The sequence below is a fragment of the Manacus vitellinus genome, unplaced genomic scaffold, assembly GCF_001715985.3.
Source record: "Manacus vitellinus isolate BGI_N305 unplaced genomic scaffold, ASM171598v3 scaffold_108_pilon, whole genome shotgun sequence".
Taxonomy (NCBI): domain Eukaryota; kingdom Metazoa; phylum Chordata; class Aves; order Passeriformes; family Pipridae; genus Manacus; species Manacus vitellinus.
This window is the reverse complement of record NW_021938835.1, coordinates 706957-727036: the sequence shown is the minus strand read 5'-3', so window position 1 is coordinate 727036 and position 20080 is coordinate 706957. Positions and strand designations below refer to the sequence as shown.

The 20080-nt window shown below is 43.5% G+C and overlaps 1 protein-coding gene across 1 annotated transcript in view; it reads right to left on the bottom strand.

Moving 5' to 3' along the window:
• Window positions 1-20080, bottom strand: part of PCP4 (Purkinje cell protein 4) — a 52252-nt gene that overhangs the window by 10598 nt on the left and 21574 nt on the right. The gene's annotated exons all lie outside the window — the stretch shown is intronic.

Genomic DNA, 20080 nt, shown 5'->3' with positions numbered 1-20080 from the left:
GGGGATTGTAGGATTAAAAAATGCCCAAGGGAGTATTTGGAATCCATTAGGGACAGAGCAGAATTGTCACAGGGCACAACACAGGCTGAGCTGAACAATCGTGCTCTGAGAGATTCTTTCAGGAGTGCACTTGGCAAAGGAAATTTTGTCACCCCTCCGTAAAACCAAACCAAACACGAGAGATGTGATGGATATAAACCCGAGACTTCTGCAGCAGATCCAAGATAGTCCAGTCACAGTCTGAGCAAAACCCAGGACACTCTGACAGACATGGATTTACCATGAAACCTGGCCTGCCAGAGGGTCTCACATGCTCCTGCCTCAACGGGCTTTGTAACTTCTGCTCCTGCATCCACGAGTTCAACCAGAGGGAGCGCTGGATCCAGGGCTCTGCCCAGAAGTCTTACTGGATGTTCTGTAGAGTGACGTTTCCCCACCAAAGGGACAGAATTTTAACATCTGGCTCTTGAAAGCAGTCACCCAGCTGTAGCTTTCTACCGTAGAGCAAAGGAATCCTGTGGCAGGAGGGATCTAGGAAATTTCCACTGTTTCCCTTTTGCTTGGGCTGTTACCCAAACAGAATCATTAATTTGAGTTTACCCTGTCTCCACTGAGCGCAAAAAAAGCTACATTCTATGTTTATTTCCCCTGCAGGCTGGTTTGCTTAACTTTCTTAGGAGGAGGGGAGGGGCTCCTCCGGAGAAAAGCAGGATAGCACTGAAACAGCAGTTCGGGGGAGATAAATTAAGATCCTGTGGCAACACAGCTCTGAAAGAGGATGAGAAGAAATTATATGCTGGAGGGTGTTGTCAGTATATTCCAGGCTTGTGCAAGAGCCACTTGGAAAACCACATTACATGTTGTGCAGAAGCTCATTAGGCTGGATATGTCAAAAACCAGATTCCAGATAAAAATCTCTGGCCAATTCCTAAGAAAAAATTGCTTAATCTAATTTAGAATCATTTAAGTTAGAAAAGATCCTTAGGACCATGAAGTCCAACTGCAAAAAAAAAAAAAACAAACAAACTTGCAGGTTTGGAAATACTGGAGCTCAGCAGCAGCAAACTTGAGAAAGAATCCAATGGAGAAAAGCAGACACTGAGAGGGTGCAATTCATCTGACCTATTTTAGGCAGACTTTTTAGGACAGCATAGATCTCACCCTTCAATCCCCCTCCTATACTGGCTAGTTCTCAGGAGGACTAGTTCAGATGTAGATAATGATCCTTAACCAAATAAATGACATTTCATGAGCCTGAGTGGTGCCTGAGCTACACACTGCAGAATTTGGGATAAACACACTTATCTGCTGTTTCATGTGAAATTCCTCCTCACCTAATAAATTATTTAGCCCTTGTGAAAGGTACCACACTGAAACTGTAGCAGCTAAGAAGTCTTACTTTTGTTCAGGGAGGAAGAAAATAAAACAAAGGCAGGCATACCTTCTCACCCCACTCCATCCACGTGCTCCCATCCCACGGGATGGAGAAGGAGAGAACGGCTCACCTGCAGTAGAGGGTCAAAATGAACATTTGTTCCCTCTGCTGAGATGGCCAGGGAAGCTGCCAGTTGTGCAGCTGATCTGGACCCTCTCATGTTCCCTCAGGAGCTGATGGAACATTCTGCATAGATTTCTCTTTTTATAGATGTACAGTCGAACCGGCAAAAAAACCCCATATCAGCACCTCTTGCCCTCCTTACAACTCATCCCAAAGATAGTGAATTTTTGTGTATGTGTGTGTGCCTGAATGCCTTCAAATGTACATCAATAAGACTCCTTCTCTATCTCTAATAAGGGATTAGAGTTAACACCATGACAAGCTGTATCAAATGCTTCACACGAACACGCAGCCAAATGACAGTTTCTGTGAGAACTGTAATTGAATTCACAAGCTGCTGCAAACACCAAACCTCAGCTCTGCTCTTTAGCTCACAGTGAGCCAGGGGATGGCTGCTGCCATCCTGAAGGGCTGGAGGTGCTCAAGGGAACCTCGTTGCACCCAGGAGGTGTCAAAGGCAGCCAGTACAGGTCTGCAGGACTGAGAATGAAGGAAAAAGAAAGAGGATGGGTGAGGCAGATGTGCTGGATGTAGGTCTGTGGAAGACAAGAATCCTTTGAAAGGTATTCCTGGCCATGCTCCTCTTTGCTACCCAAGCCAAGGAAGGCCCACACTGACATGAGGCTGCACAGAAAGCCACAGTGAGCACCTCCTAACACAGTTCTCCAACGTGTGCCCCCTATCCTTCCTCCCTGGGTCCTGGTGCAGCACCTCTGGGTAAGGAGGACAGGAGGCTTCTGCACTGGAATGGGAGATGATGTGCCCTCAAACAGAGAGCTCTGATTTCACAGGACAAGTAAACTCACATGTTCTTAAAATGCCAAAGCACCCAAGTCACTGCTCCATCATTCTACAATGGAAGAGATACAATTCCACCCCACATCCCTGCCACCTTTTTTTCTTTCCCCTCCCCTACTGAAGGAACTGGTGCTGAGGTGAAGGCGACTCTTGGCTCTGAGACAGAACACGAGCACAGCTCTGCTCTTCCTCTAATTTCATCTCACAGAGTAATAGAAAAGACCTTACTGGCACACAGGACAATTCACAGTTTAGCATAAGGGAGTAAAAAGTGGCCATGAATAGAGCCCATAAAAGAGGGGGGAATGAATCCAGAAGGGCAAGGTGTCCTTCTCAGCAGCTTGTTCATTACTTATAGGCAGTTACTGTATTGGAAGCCTGGAATTCTAACAAGTCAATACCAGAGCTCTGTGGGATTTCTTGTCCCTGACTTTAGTGTCTGTATTTATTGAGTGAGGACTGATGGTGTAGGGTAATGTAATTTTCCAAGCCTTTTCAAAGGAGCAGAGATTAATGAGCAAGGTCAGGCACCAAAGGCACTACACAGTACTTCAAATCCCCATTTTTTTTTTGCCTTTTCCCCATCTCATAAAAAAACAAAATTCCAAAGTTTCTAGGTCCCAGGCACTGACTCAGCGACATCCTTTTGAACTTGCTGCTATTTCAGATGAAGGGTGGAGGGGCTGTTCTCCCCTAAGAGAGCAGTTACATGTTCTGACAAGCATCTGACAGGCATCTGACTAAAGTGTAGTTCATTAAGCCTGGCTTGCAGTGGGTTTATTCTCAGGTGTGTAGCAAGGAGAAGGAGTACCCACCTTTTTATAGACTGTGTATTGATTAATCACACCCACACACCTTCTTATTTTTTTTAATGTGGGTAAAAGCAAGCATGTTTTTCCAATAAAGTCCCTGTGAAAGGAGAAAGCAGATCCATATTCCAAGCTCTTCATCTACATCAGGAGGTTATGGAGCAGGGAAGTGAAAATGGTCTCATTATCCTGACAGATGGTGCACTTAACAAACCCACACAGTACAGTGAGGACACAAAGGAAGGTTGAACGTGCTCGAAGTGCAGCACATTTCTGAGCTGTCAGCGAAGTGGTGGCTGTGGGACCACACTGGCCCACCACCCAAGCTGCTTTCCAAGTCCTCAGAGCTGTAACAAATCCTTTTTGGGGCATTATTCCTTCTCCAGAAGGGACTGTTCTCCCTTTTCTCCCTCCCATCCACACCACCTCAGAAAGGAAACTCAGAAAGTGCTGGAATGGTTTGATTCTATAAATATATAAATTTTTTATTTTTTTTTTTAATGCAAACCCATGTTAAAACAAAACAAGAAACAAGCTTTATTAATGAGAGTTGTCTGGAAGAAAAGAGGGGTTCCTATTAATCTTATCTTGCTTTTCACCTGGTGCCTTTTAACAACTGCTATTTAAAATCAATTTTATCAGGAAGGGTGGGCATTGATCTAGCTAAGTGCTGCAATGGCAATTAGAAAGTTATTAAACCCAGTGCCAGATAGTCTAATTGACATGAAAATCTAACTGAGGCCAGGGGATAAAAGCTTCCCTCCTACTTCAGTTGCATGTTCATTGCACACATAAAGCTATCTTAAAAGAATATTAAGGTTGCAAAGTTGAACATGAAGAAGTTAATAAACGACAAACTAAAGTGACACTGCTGTGCAGAATTAACTGAATTCATTGCACAGATGACTTTAATTCCTGACATTGCAACTTTCATGGTGTTAGGAGCACGTTGTCTCCTGGATTTAAAGCAAAAAAAACCGCTCTGTTACAACATATGGGCACCCACATGGCTCCTCAGCACGACTGCTTGGATCTGTTGGACCCACCACCTCTCTTTTTAATGAAGCAGCTGACAGTGGTGGGAGCTGTTGTCCTCTCCTTGACTCAGCAGGAAAGGGAACCAGCTGAACGTTTTGTTGGGGGGTTCCTACAGCACAGGAACAACGAAGGTTTGGGCAGCAGGCTCAGGGGCTTCTTTGCCCACTGATGCCTCCAGATGTGGTGGGTGTTTCTGTTCCACCTCCCCTGTGTCAGCTCGGGTCCAGCCCCATCCCTTCCCCAGCCCGGATCGTCACCACGGTTCCCAGCAGACCTCAGCAGTGCTGTTTCTTTATTTGGCTAGTCCTAGTCCCCAGAACTGCACCAGGGCATTCCCTAACCTCAGAATTCCAGCCCAGCCCGTTCCCACACTAGCTGACTCCTGGTCTCCTCCGGTTCTCACATCCCAGCTCATATTCCTCCCTCCCAGTCCCAGTTTCCAACCAAAAGTATCAAACCCTGCCCAATACTCCGTGGTTCCAGTTTCCTGATGAGACCTTCTGAACTCCTTTGTCATTCCATCCTTTGACCTCCCTGCTCCAGCTTCTGTGACCTTCTGGTTCCAAGCAAGGAGGTGCATTTCCTCCTAAACAATTGTGGTCTCTTGGGAACACAGAAGGGGCACCACAATTCCCTCAGCTTCAGTTCCTGACCAAAGCATCGCTTACAGAAGCATGAAGCAGCAATTCAGGGAAACCACGATTTCTTTAAGCCTTGCAAAGACAGTGTTGGTTTAATTTCCTTAGTGTTTACTATTTGGCTCAGTGATGTTAAGTTTTCATGGAAAAAAACAAAATAAACTGCTTCCCTGAACTCACACAAACGTAAGACTTTGTCTTTCTAAACATTTATAACTTGGCCAGTTTTGCAACACAGAAAAGTCACATCCCAGATGGCAAATATAACATTTCTGTTGAAAATGACAAAGGCTCAAAGCAGTCAGAAGAAAAAAAGGCCACCAGAAATTGTTTTTAATTGCTAGATGTGTTAACATTTTGTGGGAGCCTCGTTTTTGGAAACTACTGGAATGACTTTGCTGAACCCTTCCAAAATAGTTCTGCTTGAGGCAAGCAATCAAAATGACAAATTTCAGCCCGAGCAATTGGATTTTGGCAAGGTTGTATACAACTGAAAAGGGAGCTTTTAACCAGTAGAGTTCAGCAGCTGTTAATTGGCCTTGCCACCAATCCAGATTGCAATAAACAAAATAAATGTATGTAATACGAGTAGAAGAGTGTAAACTAAATGAAATAAAAGTTATGGATAGCTGGAAAATCTTCAAACAGGATCAAAACCAGAGGGTGAACGTTACTCTGCTGGTGTTTTGAGAGCTGCCAACGATTTCTTGAACATTTAAACCACGGGGAAAAAATAAAATTGAAAACAGCTGAGTCATTTAAAATGATTACTTGGAAGAACAAAAACTAATCAGAGCTCTCTCCTTATACATTCCGTGTTTGAGGACTTCTGCCTGGATTTCCAGACGGGTCAGGTTGTCAATAGAGCCGCTCAGAAGCGGCGTCTCGGCCGACACCCGCGGCTGAGCCACCTCAGGTCGTTCCTCCAGCCCCTTCTCTAATAATCTCTACAGATTCATTTTGCCTTCCCCCGTTTCTGAGGATTACGAGCCCCACGAGCTCACAAGGCGTGTCCAGAAGAAGGACAAAACAGTTTCATGTGTTTTCTCTGCACCAGGAAACACGAGCTGGGTTGGTGCAAGGAAGGGCTTAAGCTGGGACTTAAATCCCTCGCCGCCACCTCGAGTGTGGGCACAGGCAGAGTGCAGAGGGTACAGCACACCCCACAACTGGTCCCTGTGGCATTAAAAAACCCACCTAATTGTCTTTATTGTTCAAATTTTAGATCTGAATGCAAACAGAATGAATTAAATATCCTTTTCTTCTCTTTTGCTCACCAACCCCAATGTTTACTCCTTCCTTCCAAGCTAATAGGACAGAGAGAGAACAACCAAAATCCTCCTTTTTTCCAACCCTATTACAATAAAAACTGCCTTTTCTCTCTCTTAAATGTGTTTCTCTTCTTCCAGGTGTTTCTTTGCTGCTTACTCAGCTGTCTCTTGCTTAAATCTAATCTGGGAAACAGTAAATGTTTCGTGAGACTGGAGAGAAATGAGAGACTTTGGGTGAGGGTCAACGATGACTCCAAATTAGAGCCTTAGTCAGGAACCTTCTTTGGGTGAATAAATATAAATATATAAATAAAGTATACTCTTTATTAAAGTCCCAGATCAAACTTTGCCTGGGAAAATAAGAAGAGGGAAAAGTAGGCAGATATAGGGAAAAGGAGCACTTGACCTGGCTGGGCTGAAGCAACACAGGATTCTCTGGGGAGGGAGAAAGAAAGAGGAGTGAGGTGGAAACACAGCATGTGGGAGACAGCGAGAAAGCAACACAGAGAAGAACTTCCTTGTGGAAAAGATGAAAGGAAAACCTCTTTTCATGAAGATAGGGAAGAAAGTAAGGAATCACTGCCAGAATAGCTGCGGTGATGTGTTTTCTGCTGCTTACCTCAATCTGTGCAACCTCTTCTGACCAGCAAAAAACAGAACATTTGGGGTTTTTTTAACCAAAAAAAAAAAAAACAAAACAGGCTTTCTCCTGAAACAAGTCACTTGGGGGAGCAGAACACCCTGGAGTTTTTTTGAACTGCCTGAATTGAAAGTCTACATAGAGTTTTGGTTTTTCCTGGCACGCTTGGTCGAGCTTATCAAGTGTTTTGTCACATTCAGACAGCAGCACTTCCAACAACAAAAGGTATCCCTGACACTAGCAAAGGTTTCTGGCAGCTCTGGGCTGGATCACTCCCTATCTCAACAATTATTATAAATCTGTAAAACAATATAAATATTATAATTTTATAAAACAATTATAAAGTCAACTGAAATTTTAAGTTCTGATAAACCAAAGTCAAGGCTTTACTCAGCCTTTTTTGCTGCTTGGCCAGAGACCTCACAAAACAGCAGAATAAAAACAGCTGCTCTCTATCTCAGCTCAGGGTTAATGAGATGTTGGTTCCTATTCTGCAAGTTCAATCAATAAATTTGCCCCCAAATATGTTTCATATACTACATAATCCTGCAGAAAACTACTTACAGCCACAGAAAATTACTGTAATGTCCAAAGAGTTGTGGGAAGCCTGAAACAAGGGCCAGATTTATGGGAGTTATAAAACCTTTCCATCCAAGTTTCAAGTAAATTTGAATCTATTTATATTTTTGGAGAGGAAAACAATAACTTCTTAGTGATCTTGCATAGTACCCACTCCAAAAATAATGGCAGTTGTGGATGTGCTCACATTTAGGTTCATTAAAACCTGAAATTTAGAGTTGGAATTACAAGCTCACACAAACAGGTATATGGAGAGAAACTACAAAGAAGCACCAGTATCCCTTGATGCAGCTTTCTTCACTGGCTTTTTTTTGCATGCATCAATCCTCTACTGCAAAAAGATAAAGAATTAACAGAAGGAAAAAAATAAGTATTCTAATTCCAACTCACTCTGGACCTCAGCCAGTCCACCATGTAATAGCAAAATGCTAATGTTGGCTGCAGTAATCTTCTTAAGATGATGAAGAGAGACCCAAAAACCTACACTAATTCTGCTGTGTCTGAGAGCAGCCTCTAGACTGTGTTGTTCACAAAGTTTGCCTGTGGCATGGGAGGAATGGGGGGAAATTGCCAAAAAATTACATTTTCTTTTTGATGTTCTTCCATAATGGAATGGGTTCTTTTAGCTGAGAGACCTCCAGAGGACTCCCATCTCATGACTTAGCCTTTTGATTTGTATTTCTGTGGTCCCTCGTTTAAAACCCATAAATACTTGAACAACAGTTGTGCCACTTTTCTCTGGCACGGGGAATGGTTCCAAAGAGGTGCAACAGCCACTGCAAAGCCCACCAAAGCCTCCAAAACCTGGGCAGAACAGCTCCAAGTCCTGCACCTGGTCCCACTGGGCACAGGCCACAGGATTGTTTATGGATCATTACTCTCCACGTCTTCTTTCCACTGGAGTCTGGCAAAGCCATTTCTTTCTCTTTAATTTGACAGAGAAAGGAATTTATAAGGCAAAGGCTGGAGTTTGTCTGAGGAGAGACAAAGTGACTCATGATTGACTGGCAAAGCCCTCTGTGCCCTCTGCTGACAGCATCCATCACCCTGTGACAAAAAGGTCCAAACCCACACATCTTCCATTTGTCTTCTTACTTTCTTGGCTTAAAAAAAAAGCCAGGAATGATTTTTTTTTTCCCCCCAGCTTCTCCTAGGCAAGCACACATCATTGCCTCCCAGAGGCAGAGTTCACAGGAGAGACATGGAGTTTAGTTATGAGGATTCATTGGAAAGGTCACCGAGAAATTTCTGCTGGTGAAAAAGTCCAGCTGTCTGCTTTCTGGACACCATTAGGTGAGATCACAACACACACTGTCTGCTGGGAATTAGTTTGTTGCTGCCAGACCAAGAGGTGGCTGCTTCAGGACACCAAACAGCCTTGGGTCCAGCTGCCTCAGCCCTGTCTAGACATCCTGCCCTAGGTGGGTTCTGCCCCCTGGTTATCTGAGGTGCAAAGGAGGTTATTTGATCCTCATCTCTGCTGTATAAACATGTATAAGCCAGGATAGGAGTATACAGGTTGGATATTAGGAAGAAATTTTTTACAGAGAGAGTAATCAGCCATTGGAATGGGCTGCCCAGGGAGGGGGTGGATTCTCTGTCCCTGGAGGTGTTTAAGGACAGACTGGATGTGGCATCAGTGCCATGGGCTGGGAACCACAGTGGGGTTGGATCAAGGGTTGGACTTGATGGTCTCAGAGGTCTTTTCCAACTTGTTTGATTCTATGATTCTATGATTCTATGATATGTGCTCCACCATTCCCCAGGATGGGGCCCAAATATAACTGGAGGTCTGGAATTACATGTGTTTTCCTCAAAGGTACCACACCTGATAGCCTACACTCAAGTCTGAAATCAGTCTGAGGCCAGGGGGGTAAATTTATCTTCACGCTTAATTAATCTCTCCACTCCTACCCCTCTGTTCAGCTGTAGCACACAACAGAGAACCCAGCCCAGAATTTTCTCCATAGCTAATTCCTGCTGCCTGACAGAAACCCGGGTCAGAAACTCTCTGCAGTGTCCACAGGGACCAAAAGCCAACTTTTAGGTGTCTATCAGCAGATCTGTAACTTAGATTAGAAACTGCAGAGCCACTGTTGGATTAGCACAGACACATAATGAATTCCAAAATCCCGCAGTAATGTACCGTGATTCTGGCAATTAGCCTGGATTTTAATTAGTTTGTGCTAATGAATATATTTGTACATGTCCATTTTTTTTATTGGCAGCTTTTAGAGGAGTAATGAATTGGTCACTGTGGAGTGCCAGTGTTTCACTAAAACCTAAGAAATAATTAATGCTTTCTCCACCTAGAGTCAACCAGCAGTCTCAGGGGTGTTTAGGTATAAATTAGAATGAAAGATGAGATACTCAAAATACAGTCAGAGCACTCATTCATCAACTGTGATTAAATATTGTTACTGGGAGACCCTGGAGAAGTGCTGAGAGCTGAGTTCCAATCTCTGGACTTCCCACATCATCTCCCAGGAGCTCCCAGAGCACCCTGCCCTGTTTTCCACTGTGACTCCTGAAATGCCTTTTCCATATCTAGTGCTATCCCTCATTCTCCTTTTCTTCAGAATTCTTCCTTGGAAAATATTTTTCTCAGTCCTTCCTATTTGTAACTCACTGTGGGCTGGGGGAAAACTGAACCAACACCAAATGTGCTTGGCTAAAGCAAATGTTTCCATCAGATCCAGCATCCCAGCTAACAAAGACCTCAAGCCAGAAAATATTTGGATGGTTTCAAATCCATACTTTTACAGAGAAAATGGCTGTGAGAGCTGGCACGAGGTAGGAGGATCAGCCAAATCTAAATAAGGATAGAGTTGTTTAAGATAGATTTAAGGAGAAATTAAATGACCAGGTCCAAAACTGACATTCTGAAAAACCCTGCTGAGCATCCACTTAACTCTAGAGATAGTGCTCTAGATAGAAGTATTTTTATTTGTACTGTTCTTTTTATTATATTTTATTTTTATTATTTATTATTAATTTTAGTATTACCCACAAATTCCTCAGCCTTGACAGAGCTGAGCAAATTAGAAGCCTAAATCAGATTAAGATCTACAAACACCAGGCTCTCCAGAGAAGCTCATTCTGACAAGCATCATGTCACAAAAGACCACATTTTTCTGTTGACAACAAACAGATCTTTATGTCTCTCACACAAGTGCTCGCCCACAGAGCCAGACAAGAAGAATTTCAGTCCTAACCTGTAGAGAGGGACAGAGTTTAATATTATTATTATTATTATTAATATTATTAGGAGCTCTCTCTCAGCATAGGAACCCAAGACACACGTGGGCTGACTTCGAGACACCCTTCTCTTCCCTTGCACGAACTACCAAAGCATTTTAAGATCCTGGAATCCACTCTAAGCACCAGGACTGAAGGTGAAGTGCTGCACTGGTTCCTGCTGCACCATCTAATTCCTTCCTCCAGCCTTAACTGCCTTTTGTTCTGGTCACTTGTTCAGCGAGGGACCACATTTCCATCATGTCTGTAACACTCCTGCTGCTCTAAATTCTGGTGCCTGCTCACACAAGGGAGCTTGATAACACCAAATTACAAGCTAATTTTGGAGCACGGAGCTAAGTGCATGAAGACAGCTGTGTGCTGCAAATTAAAGTCTTAAAAACCTTCAGAAAAAAAATGATTAATCATTTAGCAAATCACCAACAAATGAGGAACTCTTAAGTAGCGAAGTATTTTCATTCCATTTACAGATCCAGGCTTTCTGGAAAACTAAACCAACAGAACAAAGCAAAAGCCTGTGAAGTAAAGCAGATCGTGTGTGCAGTCAAAAGAAAAGTGATGTTTCCACAACAGTAAATCCTGGTAACCACTGTTGTGCATTGATTGTGTTCCTCTTTCATTTTTCACTTCCAGTAAATTAACAAAAAACATGCTGCTCAGCCATATCCACCTCTTGTAGCCTTTTAATCATTTGTTGTGAATGTCTGGGAACACGTATAAATTGATCTCCAACTTGTTGAAATCAGTCCAGCTCCGTGAAATTCCAACATTAAATACTCCAGCTTATATATATGCCATTGACTCAATGGCCCCAAACCATCCTTGATGACATGGGGGCAGATTAACTTCAGAGGTAACTTTATAGGGTTTTTTTTCCAGGGTTATCTAAGGACTGGCTTGACCCTGTGTCCTTCCTTTGGGCTGCTACCAGCACCAAAGCAGAGCTGAATTGCTCCTCCCAGGAGTATTGATGGCAGCAGGTTTTCCAATCCCTGCACATTTGTGGAAGGCAGCCAGCTCGTGTCAGCTCCGTGCCAGCCATGGAAATAGGGCTCCCTCTCCCCTGGTGCACAGTCAGGCAGCACATTGATAATTACAGACTGATTTCCAAAAGAAATATGGCACTTGTCAAAGGCATAATTTCAGTGCTGTCTTTCCTCATTAACACTTGACGGGAACTCCAGCGTGTTTATGAGTCACACAAAAGGCAAAAAGCCACCAGCATCACCAAAGCTTTATTTGCTCTTTCTTAATTTAATTTTTTCTTGATTTCTAATAGCTGAATTGTTGTTTTTTTTTTCTGATGACCTAGGCTAACTTTTACAGCTGGTTTGTCAGAAAGGAACAGGGCTATTACCACCTTTCAGGTGCTCAAATGCCCACTGAATTAGGCAGCTCCCAAGTGCCAGGAGTGCAGTGCAGCAGGAACTGCAGGGACCTGGATCCAAGTCACTCTGCTGCTGTTTGAAAGGACAAAACTGAGACAAAATCTTACCCAACAGGGAAGCAGGGAGTGGCTGCCAGCTAAGGGTGGAAACCAGGAGTCAGAAAGGCCAAATGAAGAGTGTAACAGGCCACTGAGTTTTGGAAAAGACCTCTGAGATCATCGAGCCCACCCTGTGCCCCATCCCCACCTTGTCCCCCAGCCCAGAGCACTGAGTGCCATGGCCAGGCCTTCCTGGGACACCTCCAGGGCTGGGCACTCCAAACCTCCCTGGGCAGCCCCTGCCAAGGCCTGACCACCCTTTCCAGCAACAAATTCCTCCTCCTGTCCAACCTGAGCCTCCCCTGCTACATCTTGAGGCTGTTTCCCCTTGTCCCCTTGTTGCTGGTTGCCTGGGAGAAGAGTGACCCCCACGTTCAGTCAGTGCAAATATGGAAAAAAACAAGGACAAAGGAGAACACTGACACCCTTTCCTGAACCAGGTTTTCCTGACAGTATGGAAAGGTTCCAGATGTGCTTGTGGGGGTTATAAGCACCCCCCAAAACGACAGAGCTGGGATTCTCTATTAACCACTGAAACTAAGTCACAAATTAGAATCATTCATGATGATTTCCTTGGGCTGCTTCTAATCTCAACACTGCAGGAATGCTGCAGTTCTACTGATTTCTGCCTCCTGCAAAGGAGCAGACAGTGAGTGACCACATATAAGGATATAATATAATTTTATACACGTGTTCATGTCTCACATTCTAGAAATGCAGCCGAATTTCTGGGTGCCCCCAGTTTGAGCCCATCCCCTGTAAACAGGCACACAAGGTTCCCAAGAGGTATTGCAGGCACTGTGTCCAAAACAAAGATCCCATAAATTAATCAAGTTATTCCTGTAGCAAGCTGGAAAGAAAGAGATGAACCAGGGGCAAGAATTGTTATTGTTATCTCTATTTTTAAATACTTGGAAGACACTCAGTTACTATGGTGGTGAGGACCATATAAGTACCTAGATAGTGTAGAAGGAGTTTTAAGTGTGAGGATTTTCCATCTCAAAGGTGCCAGCTAGATAGGACCTTTTCCTCTATAGGGAAAAAAAAAGGGGGGGACAAATATATTTTGAAAGAATTTCCTATTTTTAAGTCCTTAAAAAGCAAGTTTAAAAAGCTGAAATTGTTCTGCTATGGTTGTGCTGTTCTGCTATGGTTTGTTTTTTTTTTCTCTGTGGGACTTCTGCATTTAATTTTCTCTCCTGGTACTTTCTTGAGATAGGAAACCATTCTTTTCCTCTCCAGTGCAGTCCCAGGAAGAAAAAAAACAAAACAAAACATGCAAGAAAAAAGCTGCATAATTAACATTATATACCAACATACAGACAGACATCCTTCATGTGCATAGTGCTGTAGTCTTTGTGTGGGAAGATGGACTTATTTGGGAGTCAGGAGAGTAGCTATAAATGATACACAAAATGAAAACTTCTGGGGAATTCCAAAGACAGGGCACAGGCCAGACTACATGAGCGCTGCTATTAATTGATGAAGCTTTTAATATAATGCTTTTATTTTTTTTTAAATATTCTTCTGCCTAAACATTTAAGCATGAAAGCTTCTCATCAGCAGACGAAGTGCAGCTGTAATGCACAGTATCAAAGCCAACTTGTGAGATAACAGAAAGAATAAGAGCAATATCTGCTCTCTTAGAAATATTACTTTAGTTTAGATCAGTTACACTGATTAAATCCCACCACAGGGGTGTGAACAGACAAGTGAAGGGTGTGAAGGTGACAGGTGAAGCAGACAGGTGAAGTCCCAGTGAAGAAGGTGTCTATGTTATCTCCTGCTTATCCCTGGCCTCCAGAAATGGAAATTCACCTCGGAGAGGAAATGAAGTTCATGGATAATTCCCCTCTCTTCCTCTCAGCATCCTCCCTAGGGAAGATCTGTGAACAATCCAAGAGCCTTGTTATTAAAGACTCGGTCTGCCTTCAGCTGAGACGTGCTGGCTGCCTGGAGGGATGGATGGACAGCTCCTGGATAAACACACCAGCCTGGGAAAGGGGAGAGACACACACTAGGAGAGGACCTGAGACATATTTGGTTTGGTTCTGGGTAAACTTTCTGTGTAGCTGTGCCCAGGCAAGTGCCTAAAATAAAAGCAGATAAGTTTTCCTGCAGTGTTTTTGCCATGCCTTGAGATGAGATCTGCCTAGAACTGATCACTTGGTGAACTTTTCTCCTGACTCTCATCTCCACTCTCATCTCCACATCATGGTGTTGAGTTTTCACAGGGTTTTTACACCTTTCCCTGAGCCTGAGTGATCTGTACATGACCCAGTACAACTTATGTAACTCTGCTGAGGGTTCAAACACTTCTGCACTGAGGCTTTGTGAAGGTGGTGTGTTCTTTGGTGGTTGCACACACACGTTGCTGAGATGCAGACTTTCTATTTTAAGAGATGGGGGGTGAGGTACAACAAACCACTCTCATCTCACTTCCCAAATTCCCACTGGTGCCAGCTAGATTTGTGTGAGATAGGATAGGGTTTGGCTCTGGATAGAGACTGAGAGAAGGAGAAGAGAGGCTGCATTACTGGCAGAGATCGTATTCCATGAAGCGATGGGGATGAGGGAATTTTAGAACATCCCAGTGAAAAGAGGCAATGCAAGGTAATTTTCCTCCCAACACTCAACCTAACACCCAGGAAAACTCAGTATTAATTAATTATCTTCATACAATACTCCTCATTGTAACTTCTGATTAGTGCTGTGGGGATGAAATATTAGAGAGGAGCAGTCTGAAAATGTTGGGGTTTTTTTTTACATTGATTCAGCAGCTGCTTGCAAAACCCAGTTCATCTTTTGCCACCCAAGCAGTGTTTTGTGGGAAAGACAAAATGCATGGCCATTGCAACGCTGCAGCTCAGGCACTGTCCCCTCCTGTGACTAAGGAATGTGACCTCTAGACCCTGGAAGACACAGCAAACCATGTTCCATGAGGTCCTCTGAATATTTATACAAATTTCCCTCATGTGTTCCCTCCCTCTTTTTTCCACAAGTAAGTTTATTTGTAGGGCTGTTCCCAAAAACAGCACATTTTTTATGCAGTCATTGGAGAATATTAGTGGAAAATTAATTTTGAGTTCCTAAACAGATATTTATATTAGGCCATCCTACAATAATGATCCTGGCCTCTAGCCAGGAATTGAAGCTCTATTAAGCAAAGCACTCTACATAAATAACTAGGAAGATGATTATTTACTCTGTCGGACCTGGAAAGGGTTTTTTATTCCTGAGTGCACTTTGAACAAAGAGCAGAATTTCCTGAATTTCTTGAGTAGGGAAACAGGTGAATGGAATGCTGATAATATTGAAAGATGCATTTCCCTCTACCAAGAAAGATTACTAGAGAGATCTCTTTATTCCCCCACTGTTTTACAATTCTTTACCGTGTTTTCTAGAAGCATTTGGGTTGAAGTGAGTTTAGATGACTCCATTTTAGCTGCAGCATATAAGAATTTACTTTATTAACTTCACTGTATCTTTATCCTTATGTAGAGGCATCCCATGGAGAGGATAAAACGCAGAGTATTTATTCATTTGTAGTTTTCTAGGTGGCCCAAAGCAGAGCTCATACACTGACAAGTGCTTGGGAATGAGGAGAAACTGAAAAGAAGGGATTCACCTTTCCAGTATAACTGAAATCATGCCATGATTGGCCTGATCCACCATGACATCTACAATTTTCATTTCACTCAGAGCCAGGAAGTTACAGAATTCATCCCATGAAAACCCACATTTTGTTATTATAAATACCCACGTTACTGAATGATAAATCTGATATTCCAAGAAAATTATTAACAGATGCCAATTAATAACCACATGCCCTGTGTGCTTGCAGGAGAAAGAGCGAGATCTATTAATAGGAGAAAGAGCAATTCTAAATCCGAAGATGGAAATAATTGCTTCTGATGCAATTGTTTCCCTGGCAGTTGTGCTGGGCTATTAAAGAGTAGATTTTATGATAGCAGCTTGCAAATTACATTGCAAAAAAAAAAAAACACCAACAAAACAAAACAAAAAAACCACAGGGCAATGTGAAACAGAACAAGAAGTGACAAGTGTTAACCTACAGAGGAACTCGGTGACATTGCCGAGGTAGTAAGAATAGTAAGGGAGGAACATTCTGTTTTCATTTAGGATGCATCTGCAAACATGATTGTCCCAGCTAATCAAACCAGGTGAGCAAAATAGGAAATTACAGCTTCTTGTCCCACACTGAGGTGCATGGGGATAGTTCTGCTCTTTTCCCCTTGGATTTTCTACCACAGAGAACAGCTTTGTATCGTAGAGCTTAGAAGTTAAGTTTGCAGTGGTATTCACAAATAAATAGCTCCTGGGTTTCAGGCAGACTGAGGTCCTTCAAGATCCAAAGGGGTTATGGCAGCTACAGTTATATGGCTCCTGTGTACAAGTTGTTTTTATTGCAGGTGCTTCTGTACACAGAGTATTGCTGTGTGTAATAATTACATTATTAGGGGAGTGTTGCTTTAAAAATAGTCCTTTGACCAGTTTTCACCCAGGAAAACTAGTTTATGTGATTTACTCCAAATAATACCTTTGTTCTTCCCACTCTAACAACAAAATTAAATTGCATACACTTTCCTGACAGAAGTAGAGGATGTTTTGGATGGAAATGCTACTCAGCATTACACAGTGCCCACTGATGAACCAGAAACTCTTCCATGCACTTCACCAGCCACGGATGCACCATGAGAGCACATTGTAAGGCAACATGAATCACCATCTGACTTTGATCATACCCCGTAAAAAGAAAAACTACAACTTGTTTAAAAGATCAAGATTGACAAATGTCATCTAGGACTTGACCAGCATCCAGTAAGGCCATTAAAGATTAACAGCAAAACCCTTAATGTGAGTAGAAGTTACTCCAACACGAGTGATTTTGCAGTATTTATAATACTGACACACTTTCAAGAACTACCAGGCTTGTTGCTGCATAAAACCCAAGAAGATATGCTGGTGTATTTTATAGGAATATATCTCACATGGATGACAAGATGGGGATCAGGACTCCCTAAAAGTAAATGCTCAGCCAACTTGATTCCTTTGATGAAACAACTCCTGGGTGGATGAGGGGAGAGCAGTGGACATTGTCTATCCCAGCTTCAGCAAGGCTTTCAACACTCTCTCTCACGACATCCTTGCAGGCTAACTCGGGAAGTGAGGGCTGGATGAGTGGGCAGTGAGGTGGACTGAGAACTGGTTGAAGAGCAGATCCCAGAGGGTCAGAACCAGTGGCACCAGGTCAGGTTGGAGGCCTGTCACTAGTGGTGTCCCCAAGGTTCAATACCGGGCCCAGAATTGTTTAACTTGTTCGCCAATGGCCTGGATGAAGGGGCAGGTGCCTCCTCAGCAAGTTCACTGGTGACACGAAGGTGGAGGGGTGGCCAATACCCCAGGGAACTGTGCAGCCCTTCAGGAGGACCTTGTCAGGCTGGAGAGATGGGCAGGGAAGAACCCTCTGAAATTCAAACAACAGCAAATGCAGGGTCCTGCACCTGGGGAAGAACCACCCCAGGCACCAGCACAGGCTGGGGATTACCTGCTGGGGAGCAGCTCTGTGGAGAAGGACTTGGTGGACAAAAAGCTGTCCCTGAGGCAGCAGTGTGTCCTGGGGGCCAGCAGGATTCTGGGATGCATCAGGAAGAACATTGCCAGCAGGTCAGGGAGGGGATCCTGCCCCTCTGCCCAGCCCTGGGAGGCACATCTGCAGGGCTGTGTCCAATTCTGGGCTCCTCAGGACAGGAGGGACATGGAGCTGCTGGAGCGGGTCCAGCAGAGGCTGCTGGAGATGCTGAAGGGATGGAGCATCTCTGGGAGCAGGAAAGGCTGAGGGAGCTGGGGCTGTTCAGCCTCCAGAGCAGACACTGAGAGGGGACCTCCCCCAGGTCTGTAGGGGCTGCAGGGAGGGGGCAGAGGATGGACCAGGCTCTGCTCGGGGGGGCCCAGCAATGGCACAAGAGGAACGGGCAGGAACTGATGCCCAGGAAGTTCCACCTGGACATGAGGAAGAACTTCTTTGCTGGGCAGTGACCCAGCACTGAACAGAGACCAGAGAGGGTGTGGAGTCTCCCTCACTGGGGATATTCCAGAACTATCTGGACACAATCCTGTTCCATGTGCTCTGGGATGACCCTGCTGGTGGACAGGGAGGTGGGACCAGATGACCCACTGTGGTCCCTTCCATCCTGACCCATCCTGTTGGATGCAGCAGAGCAGCTCCTTCTGCTGGAAGGAAGGTTTGCTGAGAGCAACCACTGCTGCTTGTGGGGGGAGGAACTAAACACAATTAAGGATATCTTGGTGCTGCCTAACGAAGGTCAAACAAGAACATGGACTCCTGTCCATCAAAACTATCACTGCTATAAAAGGAACCTTCAGAGACTGAATTTCCCTGGATGCTGCACAGTGACAGCAGGGCCAGACACATCTTCAAAGAGGGACAATGCTGATTGCCATGGTCATTAGTTTTATTTTCTTCAGTTTCAACCTAGCCCAGAGGCAGACCCAAAATTCATTTTCTGCTGCAATGCACGAACAAAGCTTGACCCACAGCAGTGTCTCACTGTGTGAATCAAACTCTGAGAACAGCCAAGCATTTTTATTTGTTGTTTGGGCCAGTTTTCAGCAGTTTTCGTGATCTGTAAACAAGAGCAAGAACAGCAACCAGACTAATTTGCCTTTGCAAACATTGTCGTAGCATGACTTTTTTTCCTTTTTCTTTCTTTTCAATAAGATGAAAGGGTTTTTTGCCTCTCCACCCTCCCCCCTTGTCAACAAGAGGGAAACAAGAGGGAAAGTTTCCTTCTGGCAGGGAAAGAAATACTCAAAGATGCTAATAACATCTAAGATGTGGACATATTGCAGACTTCTGGCCAAAAAACATGTAAAAAAAAAGGATTTATATTGTGTATGAAGGTTTATAGCACACCCCAATTTTCAGAGCAATAAATCATGTCTGCTTGAGTTCTAACTACACAGAGCTAATAAGGACAAAGAGTTATAAATTTCTGCTTCTTTGATTTAGAATTCAATCTCAGGTTCAAAGTTCTGATTCTGCTTTATTTTTATGCAAGCATGTGGGTTGAGGAGATCAGAGGAATCTATTCCATCTCCCCTGCTGCTCCTGTATTTCATGTAGGTGACAGCTTTTCTGTTATAATTTCATTACAAAAAATAATTGGTATCTATTTGCCCAAGATTAACTGTGCATCTGGTTCTATATTATACAAAAAATTATGCTACAACCAGAATCATATATATTTGTGAATTAATGACACAGCCCCTGCTCACTCAAAATCCCCGTTGAGGAAAAAAGAATTTGCTTTTAAAGAGGCTGCAGGATCAGTAAATCTAAGCTAAACCTGACAACAGGACCATTTTATATGTGAAGAAATTTTCTATTTGGGAAGAAACTCAAGGCAAATGAGCCCAGTTCATAATGTGCTCAAACAGTAAAGAGAAAAACAAGCTTCCAAAGCTGCCCCAATGGCTGACATAATTTTGCTTGCTTTCCTTTCCTGTTAACTTAGGAATGCAAATTGCTTTGCTGTCAGGGTACATTTGTTCCCACTAATTCAAGACACTATAACAAGCCAAAATATATATATATATATATATTTTTATTTTTTTCTTCCACTCCAAATTGTGTTTTATCATACTGGGAACATCATCCACGGATTTCATTTGCTGTAACATTATGCAAACAGCCCTAACAGGAAAGTCACCTCCCTGCAATAGGAAAACTATCCATAAAGGAGGCTCTTAATGCTTTAGGATGTGTTGTCTCAAAGGGCCAAAAAATTCTGGTTAGACCAACACTTAAAGGCCAAAATACATATCCCAAATAACTGCTCAAATAACCCATTTGGAAAACCCTGGGCTTTTCAGAGGATTCTTCCTGCTTTTCAGTAGATGGGACACCAGAAGACATCCTGCTAATTAGAACTGGCTGAGCAAACAGAAGCAGAGAGAATAT